A 23,005-nucleotide genomic window follows, 5' to 3' on the forward strand; every position below is an offset into this window, starting at 1 on the left:
AACCTTATGCTCACTTCTTCTGTAGGTAAGGCTGGATCACGAGTGATTTGTGCAAACATAGATGCATTTAGGTAGATCGGGGACGCATTCCCTTCAGAAACAAACGTAATCCACTGCGTCTTCAGCGGCTCAGATGTCGGGAGTAAATGACGACTGCTATGTTCATTATTACATCCAACAACAAAACACCTCAATTGCTATTGAGATATTCTTGTCTACATCTGCTCCGGCGGTGAAACAATGGCGGACTGATGACAGCTCACTCAGGGCGGGTCTAAGGTAAAACGCCAGTCCAGTCTGTGCTGAAACGCCACTGTCAATCAAACTATCGTGGGAGGGGCCTGGGTCTGTGTGACATCACACAGCCAAGAAGCTGAGAACAGCTTGATTTGAGAAAGGGGTAATGATTTAGTAGATTAAAAAAAACACTGGGTGGATTTTTATCATTTTAGAGTGACTGTGTTCACACACTGCCAACACGCATTTCAGTTCAATCAACTTGTAAAAGTGCATGTCGCATCCGATGACCCCTTTAATTAGAGAGTTTTAGATAAAGGGTTTTGAGTTACTAATAATCAACATTTAACCTGGTACAAATATGTATTTAATTTGCAACAACATTGTTTATAAACATACGTTTGGCCATTAACTTTTAAATGCATCACTATGCAAAAATATGAGCAGAGTTCTCAGCATAAAGACCCACGGCTGGCAGATCAACATGCTACTACTTTTCTCTCCGATACGGTAGGAAGTTAAATAAAATAAAATATGGAGTATGTAACTGTGATTGACTGGCCAGTTTACAGTGACAGCATGCGCATCTGTTAAAGACGCAATTGTATGACATGATAATATGTCCCAAAGCTTGTCTAATCTTCTATACACTCAAAAGTGTGTACTTTTTCTTCACAAAAGAGTACATACTTTAAGGGCATAGTATAAGCAGGTAAATTAGGATACAGCAAATAACATGTATGACACATGACACACTGAAACTGAATCAGAATAATCACAGAACTAAGTGATATATTTTACACTGCATGCTAAAGGGATTAAATGGCAATCCAATTGAAAAACCTCAACGGGTTAGTGAACATCGTTCAACGTGTTACTGACAGAAACAGGAAGTTGTACGTTATATTTTGACGTTTTTAAAAAGCACATTACAGTAGTCCAGTTCGACTCTCATATGCTGATGTAAAATATATTACTGAACTTGAAAGGTGATCTTCTCAGTCATTATCAAATTTTAATAAAATGGTGTTTAATTTTCCAATAAATATATTTTACATGATTTGCTTTCCGTTAGCAGATTTTGACGCATGTGTAAAATTAGTTCTCAGTTTATGTGTCTTATCACCATAGGTATAGGTCATTAACTACAAACATGTTTCAACATTCAAATAATTTATTTGGAATTTATTTTGTTTTCTTTTTTGTGAGACATGTTGCATGAAAAGAATGTTCGTGATTTGTTTTGTAACATACAGTAAATAGTACTTGATTTGATATTTTGTCGAAGGCATTATCCATGCAAAAATAATTAAAGTGCGCATGAATTGTGTGTGTAATTTTATAACAACTGTAAAAGGGTCTCTATTTTTCAGCGTGCAAAATGTAATTTGGGTTTTATTTTATTTGAGACCTTAATCAAGTCTGAAAGCAGACTAGTGCTTTAGTAGCTTAAAGGCAGAGTAGGATGCTATCAGTTCACATGCACAGCACTGGTGATGGGGATTCTTCTGTGTTTTGGTAGGTGCCCAAATTTTGTAACCACTCAACAGCTGCAGCCCCAAAAGAGGAAATGCAGAGTTGGTTAATGACTCTTCCCTCACTCAGGCAAAATGTTATGGTGCTGCTCTGTATATTTAGCAGTTAAAATGTAACATATCTTCATTTGTAGTGGTAAAATGTACCATTTAACATGTGCTTTGTAAAGTGTGCAAGTATACTTCAACTCCTGGAGGACGAAGCTATGAAATCTAGAGAAAATATTTTTCTTAGAGGTGGACAAATAAAGCTGTCTCCAGCCCCCAGTGAAAGCTCCCGTTAAAGAGTGCGACTAACTCATCTTAATGGAGTGTTATTTTTCTGTTCCGTCTCTCTTGGTAACATCATAACATTTTCCTTTCCCACCCACAAATGTGAGCCCTGCCGTTGACATGGTATTAGTCAAGCCTCGCTGTCAGAGTCTGGCTGTGCAAATTCAGGCGCAGGTCTTCGTCACCTGTCAATCAACGCAGCAGCACTGTCCCGGTCCAGCCACAACATCTCTGCAGCTGTTTTGGCCCCCTCCACCTCACCAACCCCACCCATCACAAACGCTTGCTTTTTATTAGCGAAATAAGTGCGTTCAGCCAGTTGAACAGTTGACCAGCTGAAGTCAGGTGATAAGTTCATGTTAATGTGAAGTTTGGAGTTCATCTGCGGGATACGAAAGCTGTTTTTGTTTTTTGTTTTAGCGCTGAGTGGACACAGGAGTATAATCGCTCCGTAAGGCGGTGTACATATATTACGGCGACCTGCGTATTCCATATTTCGTAGTTGCTCCCCTGTTGCTCACCTCTGGGTTGCAAATGTTCTTTTACTACTTAAATAGTTCCATCTCCTCCCAAAAAACATCCCATATGGTCCCCCCCCATTGTTCCGACTGCCCTACTCCCCAGTGTCATGCCTTGTCACTGTTATTATAGGCTTACACTCACAAGACGCCGTGATTTGTTGTCCTCTTCTGGCTTTGAAGATCTAAAGAGTAGTGCAGCGTGAGATGGGGGGAGATGAAGATGAAGTCGACAGCCAAGGCCTTTATACGGCCGCACACATAAACACACAACGAAGCATGACTATACACAAACTCTGACAACCCCGAGTCAAGAGGTGCGGGTCAAGTTACGATTTCCCCTTTGTGTCTTTAAAAATCCGCAGATGACAATTACGGCGGATTTGATTAAATGAGAGGGCGGCGCAGATAGTCGGGGTTTTTTACGAAGGGCCGGCGGTTCGGATTTCACTAGCTGTCATTTATACGGCCAGAGAAAGGCAGCGGGAGTCCCTTTACTGCTGAGCTGGGGCCTGGGCCCAGACTTCAAACACTACTCTCCAGCATAGCTCTTCACTTTTATAATGCGCACGGAATGAGAGAACGCGCATGCACAGCACTTAAAATGCTACATTAGAGGAGTTTTGGGGAGCAGCGTTTGAACTCCAGTGGTCTTGCTTTACTTGGACCTTGGACTTGAGACCTGTCCATGTGACAGCTTCCATCTCCATCGTGAATCAGAATAGATCCAGTGTTTGTGTAACAGATTATACATGGTACAAGTTTTATTTATTGGTATTTTTACATTTTAAATTAAATTAAAATTAAATTAGTTTATTTATTTTATTTTATTTTAGTTTAGTTTAGTTTATTTTATTTTAGTTTAGTTTAGTTTAGTAGTAGTAGCAATAATTATAAATAATAGTAGAAGCAGTAGTAGTAGAATCACCATAATCATAGATTATTTATTTGATTTTATTTTACTTATATAGCGCCTAAAAACAAATATCATGTTGAATATTTTTGTTCTTTTTAAATTATGATGATTATTATCATGATTGTTGTTGTTGTTATTAATCATCATCAAAATGCACTCAATTTTATTTACATAGTGCCTATTTTATTCATTTTTAAATCTCAATGATGGTGAGTAATAATAATAATACTAATTATTATTATTAATATTTAAAATAAAACAATTATTGTTAAGATTATTATTATTATTAATCATCATCATCAACATTTAAAAATGAATAATATAGGCGCTATATAAATAAAATTGATTAAATTGATTCATAATAATAATAATTATTATTATTGTTATTATTATTATTATTGCTACTACTACTATTATTAATAATAATAATATTAGTTAATATGCCATTTTTATTAATAATAATCATCATCATCGTCGTCATCATCATCATACAATTTATTTGATTTTAATTATAAAGCATTTTTCTATAATCAAAGTTCATTTGTAGAATAACAAATATTATTTATTTTTTAATGATGATATCATCATCATCATCATCATCATCAAGAATAAATAAAACTTAATCTACAAAATGACCTTTAGTTTTAAATTATTATTATTATTAAGTATCGTTGTTGTTGTTATTTTATTATTATTATTATCATTATTTTATTATTATTATTACAAAATAATAATACTTATAAAATTAAGGCCAAATTATTTCTGTACCTTTAATCAGCAAACCCAGCAAATCCAGTCTCTTCATAAGGCCCCTTTCCTCCTCTCTCTCTAAACCAAGACCCCCTTTTACCAGAACATCCATGACAAAGGCGGCCTGTTAGTCCCTTGCGTTCGGTCACGAATGGATTGGGCCCACTTGTTTTTACAAGCACCCCGTGTCAATGGTCTAGTTTATTGAGACAGGTCTCCTCTTGGCCTGTGAGGCGCTCAGCCGATGGAAGGCACGGATGAGTAACCCTTGTGTATAAATAGCTTCCTTCATTAAATCAGTTGTTCTCTTAATTGAACTTAAATAAAGAATGACTTATGCATGCCAGCTGGTTTTAATAGAGCAGACCGGCTTGTGGTGTATAAGAGGAGCATTATTTCAGCATGCCAGGCCGGTGCACTGGGTGTTATCAACGTAGAAGGTGAAAACAGGAGAGGCCACCAGCCAGCCTAATGCATTCTGAGGTTTCATTGGTTTATTTTCCTAACAATGAAATAAATGGTTTGGTAATTACATTTTCGGCACTGGCTTTAGACCTAATGGGCATCTGTGACAAGTGTTAATGTATGGCAAAGACGCTGAGGGGTTTGACACAAAACACGCCAGCCCGTTTCTAAACTCTACATGCTCTTACACACTTTTCTCCACCGTCTTCCAAACCTGCAAGCAATTTTTTGCCGTGAAAGGCCAATCAAACTCCTCTGCCAGAGCACAGTTTGCATTAATCTGCTAACCTAATGCACTGAACTCTCTCAGCTGCACTGTGATACTTTTCTCCAGCCATTTTTTTCTGTGTCTCTCCTCCCTGAGACAAGAATTCTTGAAGTGAGCCGTTGTTTGAAAGCGTTTTGTGGTCTCTGGCAGCAGCAGCTGATGGAAATTTGCTGAGTTGGAGCCCTGAAATGTTGCAGCTGTCTCAGAGGAGCTCGGCCACAGCTCTGAGTCTCATTGCTTGGCCGCTGGTCAAACGGAGGGAGAGCAATGATCGACTCCCTCCCACCAGCTCTTGATTATTCCCTTTCTTGCTTTACGCCTTATGCCACTCGATCATGTAACACTTTCTCGGTCATTTTAGCTTTTGCATTTTGGGACCCCCAATCTTGTCCAGTTTATAAACCAAAGCTATTACCTCATCTGTGGGTCAAACATTTATGAAGATACCTTCCTCCTTATTGTACGGTGGAAATCGAATAAGGTTGCATTGCTTTAGCCCATGTTTACAGGACCTCCTAATCCACTGGAGAAAACAGAGAGCAATTTCTTGACCATAACTCACTTCGGCGAGACACAGTTTAGGGGGGAGATGCTCCAAAATAGCGTGAACTCATTTGTATGTGTGCTGCACTCCACTAAGAGGAAAGCAGCCACTTGTCGTCTGGAGAGATTGAGTAATGTAATCCTTCACAGCCCAGCAGCACCACTGCCACATACCTCACTAATAGCAGGTTGATTATCAACAAGACTGTCCTTTAACACATTCCCGACATCTGCTTTCTGTCTAAGCGTGGAGGGTGGATACGCATAGACGTAGCAGAACACTCGCACACACCGCTTTCATTGTAAGTGTATTTAAAAAACACCTTCTGGTTCACAAATTATATATACGCACATTTAATGCATGTTTGTAAAATTGTGCACATATTAAGACTTTGATGTGCTTACATTTAAGCAGTTAGACTGTCTAATGCTGCTTCTGCTGTAAAAGACACATACACACACTCTCTGTTTCATCCATCTATAGTATACAGGCTGTTGACGTTGTCTGGCACCGTTTTGATTGAGAGTGTTTTAGATGAGCTGATAATGTCAGCTAGAGCCATATCCTCTCACTAATGAGCTACAGTGAGCTCTGACTTTTGTTAGTGTCACTTCCTGGGTAGAGTTTATAAAACTTAAGCACTATCCTGGAAGGTTATTGAAGTGGGTGTTTTGTGTGTGTGTGTGTGTGTGTAATTGTGCTGCGTTGTCTCAGTAATGTACATAACACCAACTGCTACAATGTCTAAAAAAAATACTGTATATAAATAATATATAATAATATTAAATTATAAAATGTATTTAATTATATTAAAATTCTGAATTTTTATAAGATTGTTAATAATATAATATTATGTATATTATTTAGTTTAACTCTTTTTATTGGTGTTATTCAATCAGAGAGATATAAAAATAACAATAGCGGTTTCGACCAAGTCGAGAAATCAAAATGGAATTAAACAAAAGCATCCCATATGCTCTGAGTCAGTCAGAAGATTCAATTATGAGTGCTTTCATAATCTTAAGGCATTGAACAAAAACTGCCATCGGTGTCCCATCCAAAAAACAAAAATAGCGCACAATGCCCCTGGTCTTATGGTATTATTGGCAGTATGATATTAACATGTATAACATCAGTGCAGCAGAGCATCTCTGAGTTTTTCTTTAATGATGGCTTAAAAGCCTTACTACTGATTCACTGGTTCCCCACAAACCCACATCGGTTTGATTGACACATGCCTCCCTGGTTGTTGGGACATGTTGCTGATTGAGGCATGACATGCAATTTCCCACTGAACCCCATCCCTGATTTTCACTCATCACGAAGCCGTCTGCAAGTCCACGGTGTCTCCCCTTAGAACTGATTTCTCCAGCTTCTCGGTTTCCCCCTCGTATGGCTCCTGCGGCTGAGGCCAGTCGCTTGGGCAGGCAACAAATGGAATCAATTTATACCCCTGGAGCAAGGTGGTTTTGATGACATCTAAAATGTTCACAATGTAAACTCTGGATATAAACATTTCAGGTCAGGAAGAGTTTAGAAATGTCTACACACACACACACACCAGAATACCGAATAGAGGTTTAAAAATAAATACAGATCTTTTACATATTCAGTAAACACAGATGAGTGATTTTTTTAGTCAAAACATGAATATTGTCTATTGTCTATACAGTCTGTTGATTTATTTTTACATATTCATTGAATATTTTTATAGATTTTAATATTGCTTTATTTTAACTTTCCCTAATACACTATTTTTTTTATTTTTAATGATATTTCAGAATAATGAAAATGGAAATGAAATCACTTTTTTGTTATTAAATCTCTCTCTCTATATATATATATATATATTACATGTTCAAATCTAAAGTAATTTAAATAATGCAAGGTAATCTCTAATTAGATTAGACTAAGTAGATTATAAATTCTGATTAGTGTGTGTGTGTGTGTGTGTGTGTGTGTGTGTGAGTAGCATATTACACATTTTATTCTGTACTTAAGCAGGTTGAAATTCTCCTTCACCCACCGCTCACTTTTAAATTCTTACACAAACAAACAAACTGTTACTGTTAGTGATCAGAACATATTGGTGATGCAGTGGAATGAAAACTAGGCTGAATTTTCCAGCCTTGTGGTTTTAACGTTAGTGTTAAAGGACAAGGTTAGTGTTAAAACCCTACACTGTAAAAGTCTCTTTCAGCAACTTGACCATCTTAATTGAGCCTCCATTAGGGCTTTATAGACACTGTGTCCTTCGTCCTGTGCCTCTTTTATAGATACTAATAAAATGTTCAAAGTCCCTGTGCAGCTCCTTATCATGCAGCAGTGTTTTTATGCCCTGCTTACACTGGGAGTGTGACACTGTCTCTCTACTGTACAGTCTGATGGTGAGGGTACGGTTTCACGGCCCCTGCCTTCATGTCGCAGCCTGGCACCATTTTATGACTGGAAAAAGAGAAAGAGGAAAAGAGAGAGGTATTAAAAAAAGCAATATACAGATGCACAAGACCGGGTGGGGGATGCAGGGAAATAAGCAATGTTTTAATTCGGTTCTAATTTGTACAAATCAGTTTGTGCTAAATGATTACAGTATTTTTTAATTATATACACACATTTCACAAAATAATTTACCAGTTCCCAAAGCTATATAAACAAAACCTATTTCATCTATATAACCACTGAATCTGGTTCACTGGGCAAACAGTGAAATAGCGACTGTAATGACAGGCCTCTGATTACAGTCTGTGTATATTGAGTTACTTATTGGTTTCAATCATATATTTCCATTTCTAGGTGGAAAAAAAATAAGTTGGATTTAGGAATGGGAAATTAATAACTCAAGATGATGTGAGCCATTCCTGTAAGTACACTACTGTAAATGGTGAGAGCGGACATTGTCCCATGTAAAAACATATGTAATGTATTGTTTCAATTTGAGACAGTATAGCTAACTGATTATATAATTTTGCTTGAGTGTTTTTGCAGCTGGTGTTGACTTTTTTTTAATTAATTAATTTTTTTTACATTTTTTAAAAATGGCTTATTTTAGAATTTTAAAAAGTTCTCAATAAGAAGTGCTACAGCACTGAGAATTGTGATTGATTAGTTGATTGATTATTTTAAAGAATGCACCAGAACTGCAAGTTGCATGGAAGCAACAATGTGTTAACAGTTCGTTAACATTATATTATTTAGCGTGGCTTTAATGTGTGTTTGGTGGAACAAATGTTCCTGTGATTATTGTAGAAAGGTTACACTCTTAAAATCTAGAAATAATAATTATTCAGTGTTTATGCATGGGGGAAATAAATGATGAGAAAGTGTTGTGCATGTACCTCTGTGAGTATTAAATATGATGAATTGGGTGGAAAATATATAGTACCAACTCAAACCCTTTTGCATTCACAGATTTTTCTTTGTGTTTGGTCCACAATCGAACTACCGAGTAGCATATATTATCTTGAAATAGTCTTGATTTCCATGAGGAGATGCAAGACCAACTAAACCTAAGTGAATAATTTGCTGAAACATCTTAAGCCCCTTTCAAACTAAATGACAAAATCAAAGTAGCACTTGCAATAATTATGCTAGTGTTTTTGAATCAGGGTACGAAGGAAAACAACAATTAACAGTGAAAGTTCCCTCATTCACTAACTTTGTCGACTCGCTCTGATAGGAGAGGAAGTATCTGTTTACTTTGTGATTACGACAATTTTGCTGTCGCGGGGCAGCAAATTCAAACCAGTCGCGAGGCTAGATTACTCCAGACAACATGAAGCCCGTACGGCCGCGCACATCCAGTGCTCAGCCATCGGCTGAGATTTCTTCATGGTGGCTTCAGAGTAAAATAAACCTTTATACGTAATTACAGAGAATTCTGTATATTTTTCTGTCCGTTTCCCTCTAACAAAAAGGGTATATTTTAAGGGCCAAGCATGTCACGCTTAACCACTGGCCTACAAAGTAGATCACACATCGGAGGACCTGACCCGAGTCTCTTGTTTATTCAGAGCAAATTCTAGAGAGAGGGTAAAAGGAGCCTTATTCATTGCACATTCCAAATCACATGGACTGTCATATTTAGACAGTTATACATATATCCCCGCTTCGGAGTTGCCATGTCGTGAAAACATTATCAAAGTAAATATTATGACTGTAGACACTTTCTTTTATGCAAAGAGCGCTAGTGTGAAGTCGGGTCCGATCGTCGGGCCTCGGGCTCGAGCAGGCGGTGAGACGGCTGTGAACATGAAAGCACTGCGGTTGCTTAAAAGCATAACCGGGTCATCAGCCAATTCATGATTGTGTTATTATTCTGTGCTACTGTTTTTCTTATCAGTCAGTCAACATTTCATGCCAGGAAACAAGCTAGAGACGCGTTTGGCCGCATGCCATGCAGACCTGAAAGCGTGCACCTCAGAAACCCCACACGTGTGTATACGGTGAGATCTGGATAGTGTCCCCGTGGCCAGAGAAGGATGTGAGCAATTACCAATTCTCAAAACACTACTTTACCATAGTTAAATATATTACACCCCTTACACCCGCACCGGCCGCGGTCCTCTCTCGCTGCAGCCTGGGATACGTGTACCTCACAGAAATCCAGCCACCTTCAACAGGCACAGTCTACTGCAATTAACCATCATCATCATCATCATTACCATCATCATCATAAACTCACTGAACGTGCTTTGTACAAGGTGCTTCACACTAATTTACACCAGCCAATGTTAGTTTTTGTTTTATTTTCACTTTGTTATTGGGAGAGAATTTTAAGTTTTGAGCCTAATCGTAAGATGGTATGAAAATATCCTTATCCTGTTATGTTTTTACAGATGTACAGTAAAAGATTTAGGGCAGAATGGGGAGTGTTGTAACACAGGGTTAAAAAGTGAAATTTCATGTCCTACTTATAAATGTTAATGGATTTTAATGGATAATAAAGGGCAGAACTGGTACTAGAATTAGATTCTTATTTTTAATGTGATATATCACATCAAGCTTTATAATTAATATTCATATATATGGAGTATAAATAGTGTATATACTACATTAGACAGAGCTGTTGGCTAATACATACACAGACTGTAGCATGGAATTTATGTATTTCCATGTTTGTTTACTACTTTATTCACACCAAAATTAAATGTTATTTTATTCACCCTCATGTCATTCCTTTATGACTGACTTGCTTTTGTGGGACACAAAATAGGATATTTTGAAAATGTTTTTGTCTGTACAATGAAAATGTGAAAACCCCTTTGACATTTTTTGTATGGACAAAAAGGCTTTTTTCAATATATATATATTTTTATGTTCCAAGATAGAAAGTAAATCATACATATTTGAAACTGCATGTGCATTTTGTGACAGTGTTTTCATTTTTGGGTGAACTATCCCTTTTTACATTTTAAATTGTGGGGATGGGGAGGACATCAAAAATAAAGTAAATCTGGTTACCACAATATAAAGTAATGCACAAAATTTAAATGGACATTTTTTCAATTCGTGTTAACAACCAACCCTGCTAGTGCGGTAGTTTTCAACAACAGCACCATTCGTATAGCTGCTTGACGTTGTCTTACACCGTTTAGAAATAAGCAGTGGATTTCTAAACTACTTGAATTTGTAGCAAGCAAATATGAGAATATTACATAAGAATTTGGGACCCATATAGCACAAAAACAAAACGGAAACAAATATCACTCTTAACGCTCCCCCGGTCTCCAATAGAGCGCTTTTGATAACATTTACTGCATTTACTGCATATGTAGCATCGACTACAGTACATATAATTTAATCTTGTTCGAAAAGAAATCCACTAAATTCCGATATATTTTCTTAACTATATTTCTGCTTTAGTATGATACTTTGACAACGTCTTGAAACACAGGCGTCCCGCTCATAAAACCTCCATAAAAGAGGCTATCTGATCATTTTGTACTAGGCGCGCAGTGAGTGCGCATGCAGCACACACACACACACACACACACACAATCCCTCTGGCCATGTGGGTGTCCACCTCTGTAATCCCACTGAGCCACTCTGCATTCAACATGGGGAGTAATTGCCCCTCAACGCGAGGAAATGCGCTGCGCATTGGTTGCGCACACTGCAGCGCACAGGCCCCAGTGACACTTGGTGCTGTAGCTCATGGAAAAGGCGGAACTGGTTCATTTTGATCCTGGATTTAGGAGATTAAACAAGCCTGATTGCCACAAATCAAAACCTGGACTGTAATTAGTGAACGCGGACATGGCTCCATGCATCAGATACAAATTAAACAAACAATTATATCTGTCCTGGGTAACCGCTTCTCGGAAGCTCAAGTTAAACATTCAGTCGACTGACACGCACACGTGAAGTCTCTGCATTAATAGGCCTAGGCTTAGGCTATATAGTTATTTCACTAAAGCTGTCAGACGCAATAAAGAACGCGACGCAACATTGTTTATTGCGATTTTTCGGTGGTGAAGGCTTTTCCTGAAACTTGTAAACTTTGTAATCATAAGAGCATTTAGGAATCAAATGTGAAATGTTTACCACTGAAAATAAATCGTTTTAATATGATCTGCCTCTCGTTTAATAAAAACAATTCGTGTAATAATAATAATGATAATAGCTATATTAGCCTATATAATAATTTATTACGCGTTTATATAGGCTATGTATTATTATTATTATTATTATTATTGTTATTATTATCAGATTTCAATACGGACATTTTGTGGACAGTCTTATAGGGTCACAATCTGAGGTCGGTTCTGATTTATGGACAGGCAGCGGGATTGCGGGCGACGCTTACACTCAATCACCAATTCAAGCTCCTCCGACAGCACGCTAAACTGAGGGCAATGTGTCCACTTGGGCTAAAAGCCGGTTTTAGGTTGCAGCGCAGTAGCATTTGCCTTATAGATATTGCAGACTCTGAATACAAATGGTCTTCTCTAAGTGTATGCTGTATCAATTCTCACCGCTCACAGCTAGAGTCTGTCTGTATAAATGCTTTATCTTTTAAATGGCCGCATTTAACCGCCCCGATGAAAACAATCACTGAAAGTAATGTGTTTAGCTTTAGCTTATTTTACCATTTAACACGCCCGCCTCTACAGACAGAGATTAAATAAACATCCAGTAGCCTAAATATTGTACATATATTGTTCACGTTTCTTGAAAGATAAACTAGGCCAAGGCAGTGTAGAAAATATTAGAAATCCGCTTTCATTGCGGATCGGTTGTATCTTAATATTTAAACCTGCTAAACTCACTTATTCAGTCAGACGCTTTCCAGAGCGCCGCTTTAATGATTGTTGTCAAATCATATGATTAATGACTCCACAACTGCAGCATTAGCTGGAACACTGAGTTATTTTATGTTTTTTTTCAATGACCAAACAGACATAAGACACAGGGAGGACACGTAATATATAATATAATATAATATAATATAATATAATGTTCTTTCATATTTTGTCAAGGATTCTTATGTGTGTGTAATTGGTAGGTGACATAAGTGAACGGCATAAACAATAAATCTCAGTTCCAAGTAATTTCTGATTTTTACGAATTCTCTCAAATAGAATCAAAACATCAAAAAACAATTATTTGCAAACATTGGAATTACAAAATGATTAATTTTGAGGTGTGTGTATGTGTGTGCAACATCCTGATTAAATTAATCATCCTCAAATCACTAAACCTCTAAATTAGAGTAATTTAGGGGATAATTAGTCCTGCATTAAGTCCTTTGCGGAGACCAATATAATCTGGTTTTATTACTTTACATCTGTGATACAGAGTTACAAATAATTCTTGTGCGAATATTATGCAAATTCCCACCAGGCGTCACACACATCCTCAGGGTAACTTTGAGAAATAATTAAAATGAATGAATACATATAAACACACATATAATAAATTTAACCTATAATATTATCGAAAATGCAATTCATGATAATAATTTGCATTTGTCGTGGGCTTCGATGGTTTGTAAATGTATAAAGGTGTTTATGAGCGAGTGTAGAGAATGAAGAGAGGGTGTTTGTGTGTGTGTGTGTGTGTGTGTGTGAGAGAGATGCTTCACTTGTGGTCTCCATGGTCTTGTACAGCACAGATGAAGGTTACCGACTCTCTCTGTCAGTGTGCAGGTTACTGTTTCTGTGGTCACATTGGCCTCTGTCTAGGTTTAAGTGTCTGTGTGTGTGGCTGAGTGCAGATTTTGGCTCAGGCTTATTCTGATATATTACCATTTGATCCTTCAGTTTCCTGCCATTGATCAAGCCCCACCTATTCAGCTGATGGGTCAGAGGAGAAACTCGATCACCTAACAAGAAAGAAGCAGAGGAGAGAGGAAGGAGAAATTGAGAGAAATGGTACAAGCCTTCACCACAGCCTCTTCTTTTTTCCATTCTTGCCTAAAATACATCCCCCTCTGTGCATCTCAGTTTTACTGTATCTACTTTACATTTACACATACTTAATTCATCAGCAACATAAGCTGCCTGTGCTTTGCATTCAGGAATACTATCAGGCGATTGACAATATTTAGCTTATATTTAGCATCTTTCCAAAACTACAAAGTGTTGTAGTGTTCACACACAGCAAAACCGTCTTGTATATGTGTCGCTTAACCACAGACAGTCATTACAGTATCATATTTACTTGATGGTTATTAGCTGACAGATCTGTCATTAAGGCAACTATCAGGAGAGTGGCAATTCTGTGGACTCCTTTTACACTGACATACATCATCCTTGTCTTCTCTTTTACACTTTTGAACACACATACACACTGAGACACTGAGTGACAGTAGATCAGCTCGCCTGGCCTTGTGGAGGTCATAACCCACACCATCTGGATCTGATCGCGCTATGCACAGAAAGGTGCTGTTTTTGCAAGGTATAGCCTCTTTAGCAGTGGGAACCTGCTACGCAGTGAGTCTCATATTGGACTGCTGAAGCTGGGCATCTGAATGCATATTCATACTTCTGTGCTGCTGAAAGACAAGTGTAATGTTTGGAACTAGTGTATGGAAAATTCAGATGTTGGCACATTTTTTGTGATAATTTAGCCATCCAGTGTAAATGTAGAAACATTATATTCTCCCATGTGAAGAGGGAAAGAAAACAATGACAGAATTTTTGGTCTTTTTCTGTAAAAGAAAACGTTGACCTGCGTCTGTCAGGAAGCTGTTCAAGTCTATGCTTGGCCTCAAGAGCTCAAGTCATTCACTCCAGCGGTGTAGCTGTCAATTACTGTCCTTATCGGCTTACAACTGGAGAAGGTGAGCGAGTGACAAACCTCTCTTTGAGGTTTTAGGTTACACAATATGGTAACAACAAACTGTCACTGGGCTTTAGAGGCCTCGTCGAAGAACCTGGGGAATTCCCAACCTGGGTCAATGCACATAGTGTCTGATTCCAGAAGGTTTGGACAAGATTATCTCTTTGCAATGAACTTAAACTTCAAGATCAGTGTATTCAGTATTCAAAAGGAGCGTTTAGTCCATATAATGATGCGAATGCTCTGCATTCAAGAGAATGAGTTTGTGGACTGGCTAAAAAGGAAAATTACTGTAAATTTACTTGCCATTTGAGGTGTAACATAAGGATTACATAATAAATAGTTGGGAATACATACTGTATGTATGTATGTATGTATGTAACTGTAACTGCCAAACAACAGTAATTTTCTGCAAATCTGTGCCAGTTACGGAGGGATTTGTTTGATCAGATCCACTACAGCTTTGCCGCCTATGCTCTATTGGATGAATCGTCATTGTGAATCGCTTAACCAAGTGGAAAAGTGTGCTGTTGCTGCAAGATCTCGATTACTGAAAAGCACATTGCATTTGATGTAAACTAACTCAATTGGAAAAGTTTTTTGTTTTTTTTTCCCAAGCAAAGGTAGGGCTGGGCGATATGGCCAAAAAAATTATCATGATAAAATTTTTCATATCAGTCGATATCGATAATTATCACAATACATTTCAAATCTTTTTTTCTTTAAAGGTTAAAGGCAGATTTATTTTCCAGTCATTTTACCTTAACAAAATATATATCTTAATAGAAAAATTAATTTATTCGTTTCTGCGTGTTCTAATAAGTGATATTGTTTCAATTTATGAAACAGGTTTGTGTTGCCTGAATTTGAGGATACATATCTTCAGCACAGTTTGCAGTTTTAATAATTTTTTGTCTCTTAGAAATGCACGTTTGACAGTCGTTTGAGCTGACAGTTGAAGTAGCTTGAGTTAGGATGCAGATGCAAATTTATCTTCATTATCAAAAAAAGTATCATCTGTAAAAATTGTAACAACCTTATTTTCATATCATGAAATGTCATTATTCTTATTGTCTGAGTTTTTTTGTTTAATTAACCATTGGTCTTCCATAGTAGCATACTTTTAGATCATGATAACCACAGTTAAAACCTCAATAGTAAAACTGTATACTGTATACTATATGGTTTTTAGGTATTGTATGAAAAACAATAGTGTAAATACATTTCATATAAATGCACAAACACTATAGCTTAATCTAAAAAATACTGTAATTATATTCCATTACTCCTTTAATACATGTCTACATTAATAATAATTAGGGATGCTCTGATCCGCCTTTTTCGACTCCGATACCGATTCCGATACCTAGGGTTCGGTATTGGCCGATACCGATACCGATCCGATACCAGTGAAGTTTTTTTCCCTCATTTAAATAAATGTAGAATTTATATATCTCTGTGTGTGGAACTGATAATCATTCTTTCACAGTCTACTAGATACAGACTACTTCATTATAAAAACGAATGACTGACAGCCACAGCGGAGAAAAGAGTTTGTGTGAACTTTAATGTAAGGACTTAAATATTCATATGTAGCTCACATTAAGCTATCCTATGGCTTCAGAAGTAACACAGAATAATTCGCACAATCGAACAAAAAAAAAAATCTAGGATTTGGATCGGACCTCTCTGACCGATACCCGATCCGAGAAAAATGGCACTATCGGAGCCGATACCCGATATGAATATCGGATCTGCGCATCCCTAATAATAATAAAATTCGATATGAATGTCCCACATTTTTTACACAATACCATAATGCAGTAAGTATTACTACAGTAAACCCATGGTAAGTGATGGCAATTTGTAGATTGAAAAGCCTTCTGAGTGTATCGTTGCGCAAAGTGTTTCTCCTGTTTGTTAGCACTGTTTCATCTCGCTTAAACTAGTTCAAATCACACGCTATTTTAGTTATTCGCTTAATTCAAGCGAATTACAATGGATCTCACAGTGTCGCGTGACCGAGACTCATCAGCGAGTGAATACATCTGCACTAGTAAACTCTTGCTGTGCTGCCGTTTGAACTTAGAGCCGAGTGGATAAACAGTCCATGTTGCGTGGTTCAAATGTTTCGTTCCACTTTTGGAGCATAAATGTTATATTGAACATTTATCGAACTCTTGATATAGTTTTATTGAGGAAAATTATATCGCAATAATTATCATTATCGTTTTATCGCCCAGCTCTAAGCAAAGGTAATTTTGAAAGTCCACTGAAAACATCATCTTACATTTTTCTTTTTTTTTTGTCTTAGACAAATTATGTTACAAATTACAAGTTATTTGGCAATATGCTTGAGCAAAATAATTTTTATTGTTCCATTAGTTTTCCCCATGCGTGACAAATATTGTGTGTAAGCCTGTGGGAAGGCATTGCCACCTGAAGGTTATGCCTGGTGGCAACAGCACTACATTTAAATCAACACCTGCCATGCTGTTTCTTATTTGATTCTCTGATCAATTAGATAGCATACCCAGTTAAGTCATCGCATGCCACTGGTATTCAGAGTGTGAGACTATTGCTATTGAAGTGAGGATTGAGCTAAAGGCTATGTGTTGATCTGTCTCTTTTTCCTTGTTGACTGGATTTTCATTTTTTTTTTTCTAGACTATTATTAAGCACCACTGCAGTAAATCGGTGGCACCTTAAATGCTGAAGCCAACGGATACGTCTCACACCCAGTGAAATATGAAGTTGGGTCTCAGTAGCCCATGTCCTTCTGAGGAGTCTTGTGGTGCCCTTGTCACAACGGCACTGACAAATAGTCAGGCTCAAATAACAGCACACTGCCACTGTCAGTTCCACAGAGACATGTAAACAATATTTTGATGAAACTAAATTAAGCGTGTAAACGTTTCTCTCCAGAACCACAGCAGACCAGCACGCTATTCTACCTGTCACTGCAGTTGCGTAAATTTCACATTTCTTTTGCTTTGTCTATAACTTTTGAATTATGTAGCCAGAGAGTATGTGAGGCAGTGAACAGAATCAGGCTTACGCCACAAAATGTATGTAGATGGGAAAACTGTGCCAATTTGAATCTTAAAAAATGAAGTAAAAACATAGTGTTTATGAATCTAAAATATGAACATAAAAAAGTGTTTTATCATTTTATTCCCCTATATTTTTCTGTAATAGATTTATTAGATTATGTAGATAAAATTTTAATTTTAGATAGCATTTTTTACTGTAACATGCTGATGTTCAGGATTTTTGAAGCATAGCATAGCACATTATTAAAAAAGCAAAATATATTTTGTATAATTACATCCTATTTAAATATTAAAGACTTCGAGATAAAGTCAGAAACTGGTGTTCAATAATGTAATGTTCAACAAAACACCCTCTTTATTGCACAGCTGCAATTACAGTTGATATTGCTATTATATACAATTTTAAATATATTCAATGCAATGTATCCAAGTGATGTCAGTTTATTAAGCTATAAGGAAGATATTTAGGTTCTACAAAGAACAGTTTTATTACCAAAAATGAACCAATCTCAATTTCAGATTTAGTTTAAAAAAGAAAACATCGCAGCAAATGATCTGTTTGCAAAAGTCTGTTAATAACCTGTTCCTAATTGGTTAAAACAATTTCACTGTTGACCAAAGATCACTCCAAAGCATCAATGGTTGCCGTTGTTGGTGAAGAAAAGCTGAAAGAAATGGGAAGCAATAAAACCACCCAAGGGCTCAGATTTCTTCCTCTTTATTCATATCTCCCTCTAAAGCAATTATCCATTTAGTTTGCTAATTTAGCTTTTCCTTTACGTCTAGCATGAAGCAGGGAAAAATTAAGACCTCAAACGGAGCAAAAAATACATCTTATCAGAATACATCAGCCTGCTATCATAACTGTAAGTGATGGTTATTACTCTAAGGGTCATTTCACTGTTTATGCTATTTCACAATATTGTTAAGCGGCTCGTATTTTACTTGTGACAAAACATCAGTCTGTATCTTTTCAGCAGAATCTTAAAGTAAATAAACGGGGCCCTACCATAACACTCCCCTACTGAGAGCAGCTACGATTGCCCCATCACTCTTTATTATTTCTCTAGTTCACTCCTTGCTTTTATGCACTTTATTAAAAGCTGTAAAGTTAAGTGTCTTTTATATAAAATATATACAAACTTGACTTTATTAGACCACAAGCTATAGTTTTACTGTTTGACAAGAAAATAAGTTGAAGTGGAAAAAGTCACATTGCTCAGCTCAATCCAGAAGGCATTCAAAATGTCACTGTATCTGGCTAAAGATATCCTTAACAGCATCGATGCATCAACAGAGGCCGGACAGATGGGCTAATGTAGGTGTAATGCAGCAAGCGGGAGCATGTTTTTATTACCACGCAGCCCAGTGTTTGTGCAATTTCTTGATTTTCTAAAGCCCACGTCGACAGGCCCACTCTTTGAGCCAAGCCCCAGCAGATGTCCAAACATGGGTTAATGTAACCAGCAGGACCCGTGCACCCAGCACACAGAAAAAAACATGGTGACCAAAGCAGAATTACTCAAATAGAATAGCCAATGATTTCACACATCTAGGAAACAGAGAGTTTAACGTGATGGTGTTGTTTAACCGTTCTAAACAAAGCAGACCATATTTAGCCCAGCGTAATCCTGAGAGGACGCATTTATGTGACTTTCTCTGCAGGAAGCGTTGTGATCAATCGCTTGACTTCTGACCCATAAGTGAGGGAAGTGAGGAGGGAGGGAAGTACGTGTGTGTGGGTTTCAGAGCCGGTCAACCAAAGTAAATGTATATCTTTTATACATATCAATATTACTATCACAATTAAAAAACTATTTTATTTTAATTTTTTTTTTAAATTTAATTTATTCCTGTGATGGCAAAGCTGAATTTTCAGAAGTCATTACTGCTGTCTTCAGTGTCACATGATTCTGTTAATTTGCTTTTTTATTTGAATTGGAATTATTTAAATTATTATTGTCAATGTTGAAAAGTTATGCTAATTAATTCGAAATTGTAATATATTTCTTTTAAGATTCTTTACTGACTCCTATATATATATATATATAAGATGCTTTATTTTATTTATATTGTGACTAGGACTGTGTTGTGAATCTTTATAGTTTGTGTTATACAGCACAGAGAACTTCAAAAATGACAAGTTAAGGTTTGAATTATGAGATAACATCTTTTTGTCTAATCTGATTGCTAAACGGTACTTTACTTCTCTTTTATGTTCCCATTTTTACAACAAAAAACAAGAAATCATTAGAGTGACCTTTCTTGGTGTTTGCTTTTGATCCTGTCTGCCTCCTAATGTAGAGTTTGAGGAAATGATCCAATAAAACAGGATCATCTGTCTAAGAGCAAGACAGCTATGAGCAAATCAATATGATACTGTATACTTCAGTGCCGACTCGCATCAGTGACCGTTCAGCCTGTGCTGGCCCAATTCTGAGACAATATCCAGCAAAATAAATATATTTAATTATGATATACTAATATTTACTTATATTATAATCTTGATATAATGAGGTTATACAGTGGCTTTTAATTTATGCTCCTTTCCTGCAAAAAAAAAAAAAAGACTCTTCATTTAAAACTCTTCAAAATTCTTATCTTTTAAAAAAATTAAAACACGACTGTAAAATATAATGGCAGTGTGGTTTTAAGTTGTATGTCGTCTAGTCCAGCAGGTCTCGTCATCCTATGGTCAACAGTTTGTTACATTTTGTTTATGAGAAACAGGAAATAATGATAGTAGGGTGGAAGGCACAAGTTAAGATAAACAATCTGATTTTCAAACTCCCTCTGCAAGTTCATCTTCTTCTTTGATGAAGTCCTAGTCAAACTTAATTATGGCATAAATATACTGATTGTTCCTTACAGCAGAAGTTTCCGTTGAGGAGGAACACTATATATCAAAACCAGAAATTTTCACTCTTCATAACCAATTTATGGTAATTGTCATATTGATGAAAAGACAGTTATGAAATCTGCTTTTGTAAATGTCAGGTTTTCATTTCAGGACAACCCATTGCACAGACTTTCATGTCATGGTTCTCTATTATTTGTTTTTCCACTCCCTGTTGGGTATCTCGGCACAGTACTATAATGCTTTCGTTTGTTTGGGCCTCCGCTGAGGATGAGAAGCTCATCTGAATCAGTCGTTGTTTGTTTAGTCGCTATCAACCCTCCATATTTGGTTTACAACTAAACTTTGCAACGTGAACTCTATGCATCAAAATGATGGTTCACTTGAGCAAACCGAAAACAGATCTGAAACAAATTTATGAGACTTTTGTTTGCAGACTTGTTTTTTTCAAAAAGCTTTTTTTTGTAAAAAAAAAAGGTTTTTTATAATTGTAAAAGCTCCAGGTTATGATGTAAAAAAAAAAAAAAAACACACATTGAGAAACTAGTTTTTACCTTAAATATCTGCACATATTATTGCTACTAGCATCATAGATTGAAGTAAATGCAGAGAGAAGTAGGGACCCGAGGCCATGCCGTTGTATCCCCAACAAGTCATCATGATCAAATTGCTGTCCACTGAGGGGATTGAGAGCGGATTGAGTGCTAACCATCATGGCTTCCCTATAAACACGCAATCACACTGACACAGAGCCTATTGTGTTATGGAGTAGAGAAAGAATGGACAATAGAAAAATGTTGGATGGAGAGAGGGATTGCAAGAAAGCGAGAGTGGAAAAGAGCTAAAAAAAGACGCTATAAAGGAAGAAAGTGAGAGAACGACTGAGACAGAAAGGTAAAGGGAGCTCTGTGTGGATGGATGGGCCTGCAGGCCGTAGGGACCGGTGTAACAGCCTCTAGTTCTCAGGTGTCCAGTCGAAAACTGATGCATTAGTCTAGAGCTCTGTGCCGGTTTTGGGTTTAAACACACATTTTCTTAATACAACATGACCCCATTTCCCTCTCTCATTAATCATGAAACGCAGTTAGACTGGCCCCCTTGGTCTCTGACAAAGGGGGCAAACCTACTGTTGAACCCTTCTCACACTGCTCACATTGACTCTTATGGGCCTGTTGACTGATTACAACTGCTGGTTGTTCACAGTGTTACTAAAAGTTAAAGGGATATTCCTCCTGAAAATGAAAATCCTCTCATCATTTACTCACCCTTATGCCATCCCAAAGGTATATAACTTTCTTTCTTTCACAAACGGAGGTTTTTAGAGAAATAATCCATCTCTGTGAGTCCATATAATGAATTGGTCCCTCAAAGCTGATGCTTTAAAAACCATGCAAAATGAACACCACTGTAATCCATGCACTGAAAAAAGAAATTTCACTTTTCAAGAAATTGTTTGCGAATATCACAAATAATCATGAGGAAATGGCAATGAACACATTGAAATAACTCTTTGTAATCTTTACTAAATCCATTTTTTACAGTGTTTGACCCCAGTTGATTAATTTATGTCTTCAGAAGCAAAATGATAGGTGTGTGAGAAAAAAAATACTACTATTTTGAACTTTTTAAAATATAAACCATTGTTTCCAGCCATGAGGGTGTGTAAATGATGAAAGTATTTTAGATGGAGTATTTCTTTAAACTATGTTAAACTATGCATTCATTTATGTGTTGATCTGTGGCCTCAATATAAAACCTACTAAACCTAAAAGGCCTACTTTTAAACTTATTTATTTTTGTATTTCCTGTTAAGCCTAAACCTGGACATCCTTGAACTTGAAGGGCTTCTGCACAGCACTGCGACTAATACACGGTTTCCGGAGCATTTGGGTTCAGTATCTCTTAAAGATACAAAGTCTTAAAAGCCATCTGCCTCTACACAAATTCCTGTGGTTTGTAAATGTTTCATGAAGTTTTGTCTACTGACATCTGTGACACATGCACATAGCTATAAGACACACGTGAGGGGGGGATTTTCTCATTATATTTCAGGTCAGACTTTGTCATCAGCTCATGGATTCTAGTTGTTTGCTGTTTGCAATTGGTGTATTTCCAGCCACCCACACAAGCTTGTCCGTTCTCTTACCCAGCAGCCCTCAGTCCTTCGGTAGTCACATGTGTCAGATATTCCGCTGTGACTAAACATTTCTGCTCCCCTTGGTATACACAGTTTGAATTCCTCAATTCATCTTATAAACTTGTTTGTGAAAGTAAACACTGTGCCTTACGGATACAGGTCACGATCAT

The 23,005-nt window shown here is 36.9% G+C and overlaps 1 long non-coding RNA gene across 1 annotated transcript in view; it reads left to right on the forward strand.

Annotated features, from left to right (window-relative positions):
• The window catches only part of LOC107711420 (uncharacterized), a 40,422-nt gene extending 17,833 nt beyond the window's left edge, over positions 1 to 22,589 (forward strand). Inside the window, exons 2-3 of the long non-coding RNA XR_001636702.1 lie at positions 13,768 to 13,878; positions 22,512 to 22,589. This is a non-coding gene — a long non-coding RNA (uncharacterized LOC107711420). The remainder of the gene's footprint in view (positions 1 to 13,767; positions 13,879 to 22,511) is intronic.
• Positions 22,590 to 23,005: the final 416 nt, after the last annotated feature.

This window comes from Sinocyclocheilus rhinocerous, unplaced genomic scaffold (assembly GCF_001515625.1).
Source record: "Sinocyclocheilus rhinocerous isolate Xijiao unplaced genomic scaffold, SAMN03320098_v1.1 scaffold1829, whole genome shotgun sequence".
NCBI lineage: Eukaryota > Metazoa > Chordata > Actinopteri > Cypriniformes > Cyprinidae > Sinocyclocheilus > Sinocyclocheilus rhinocerous.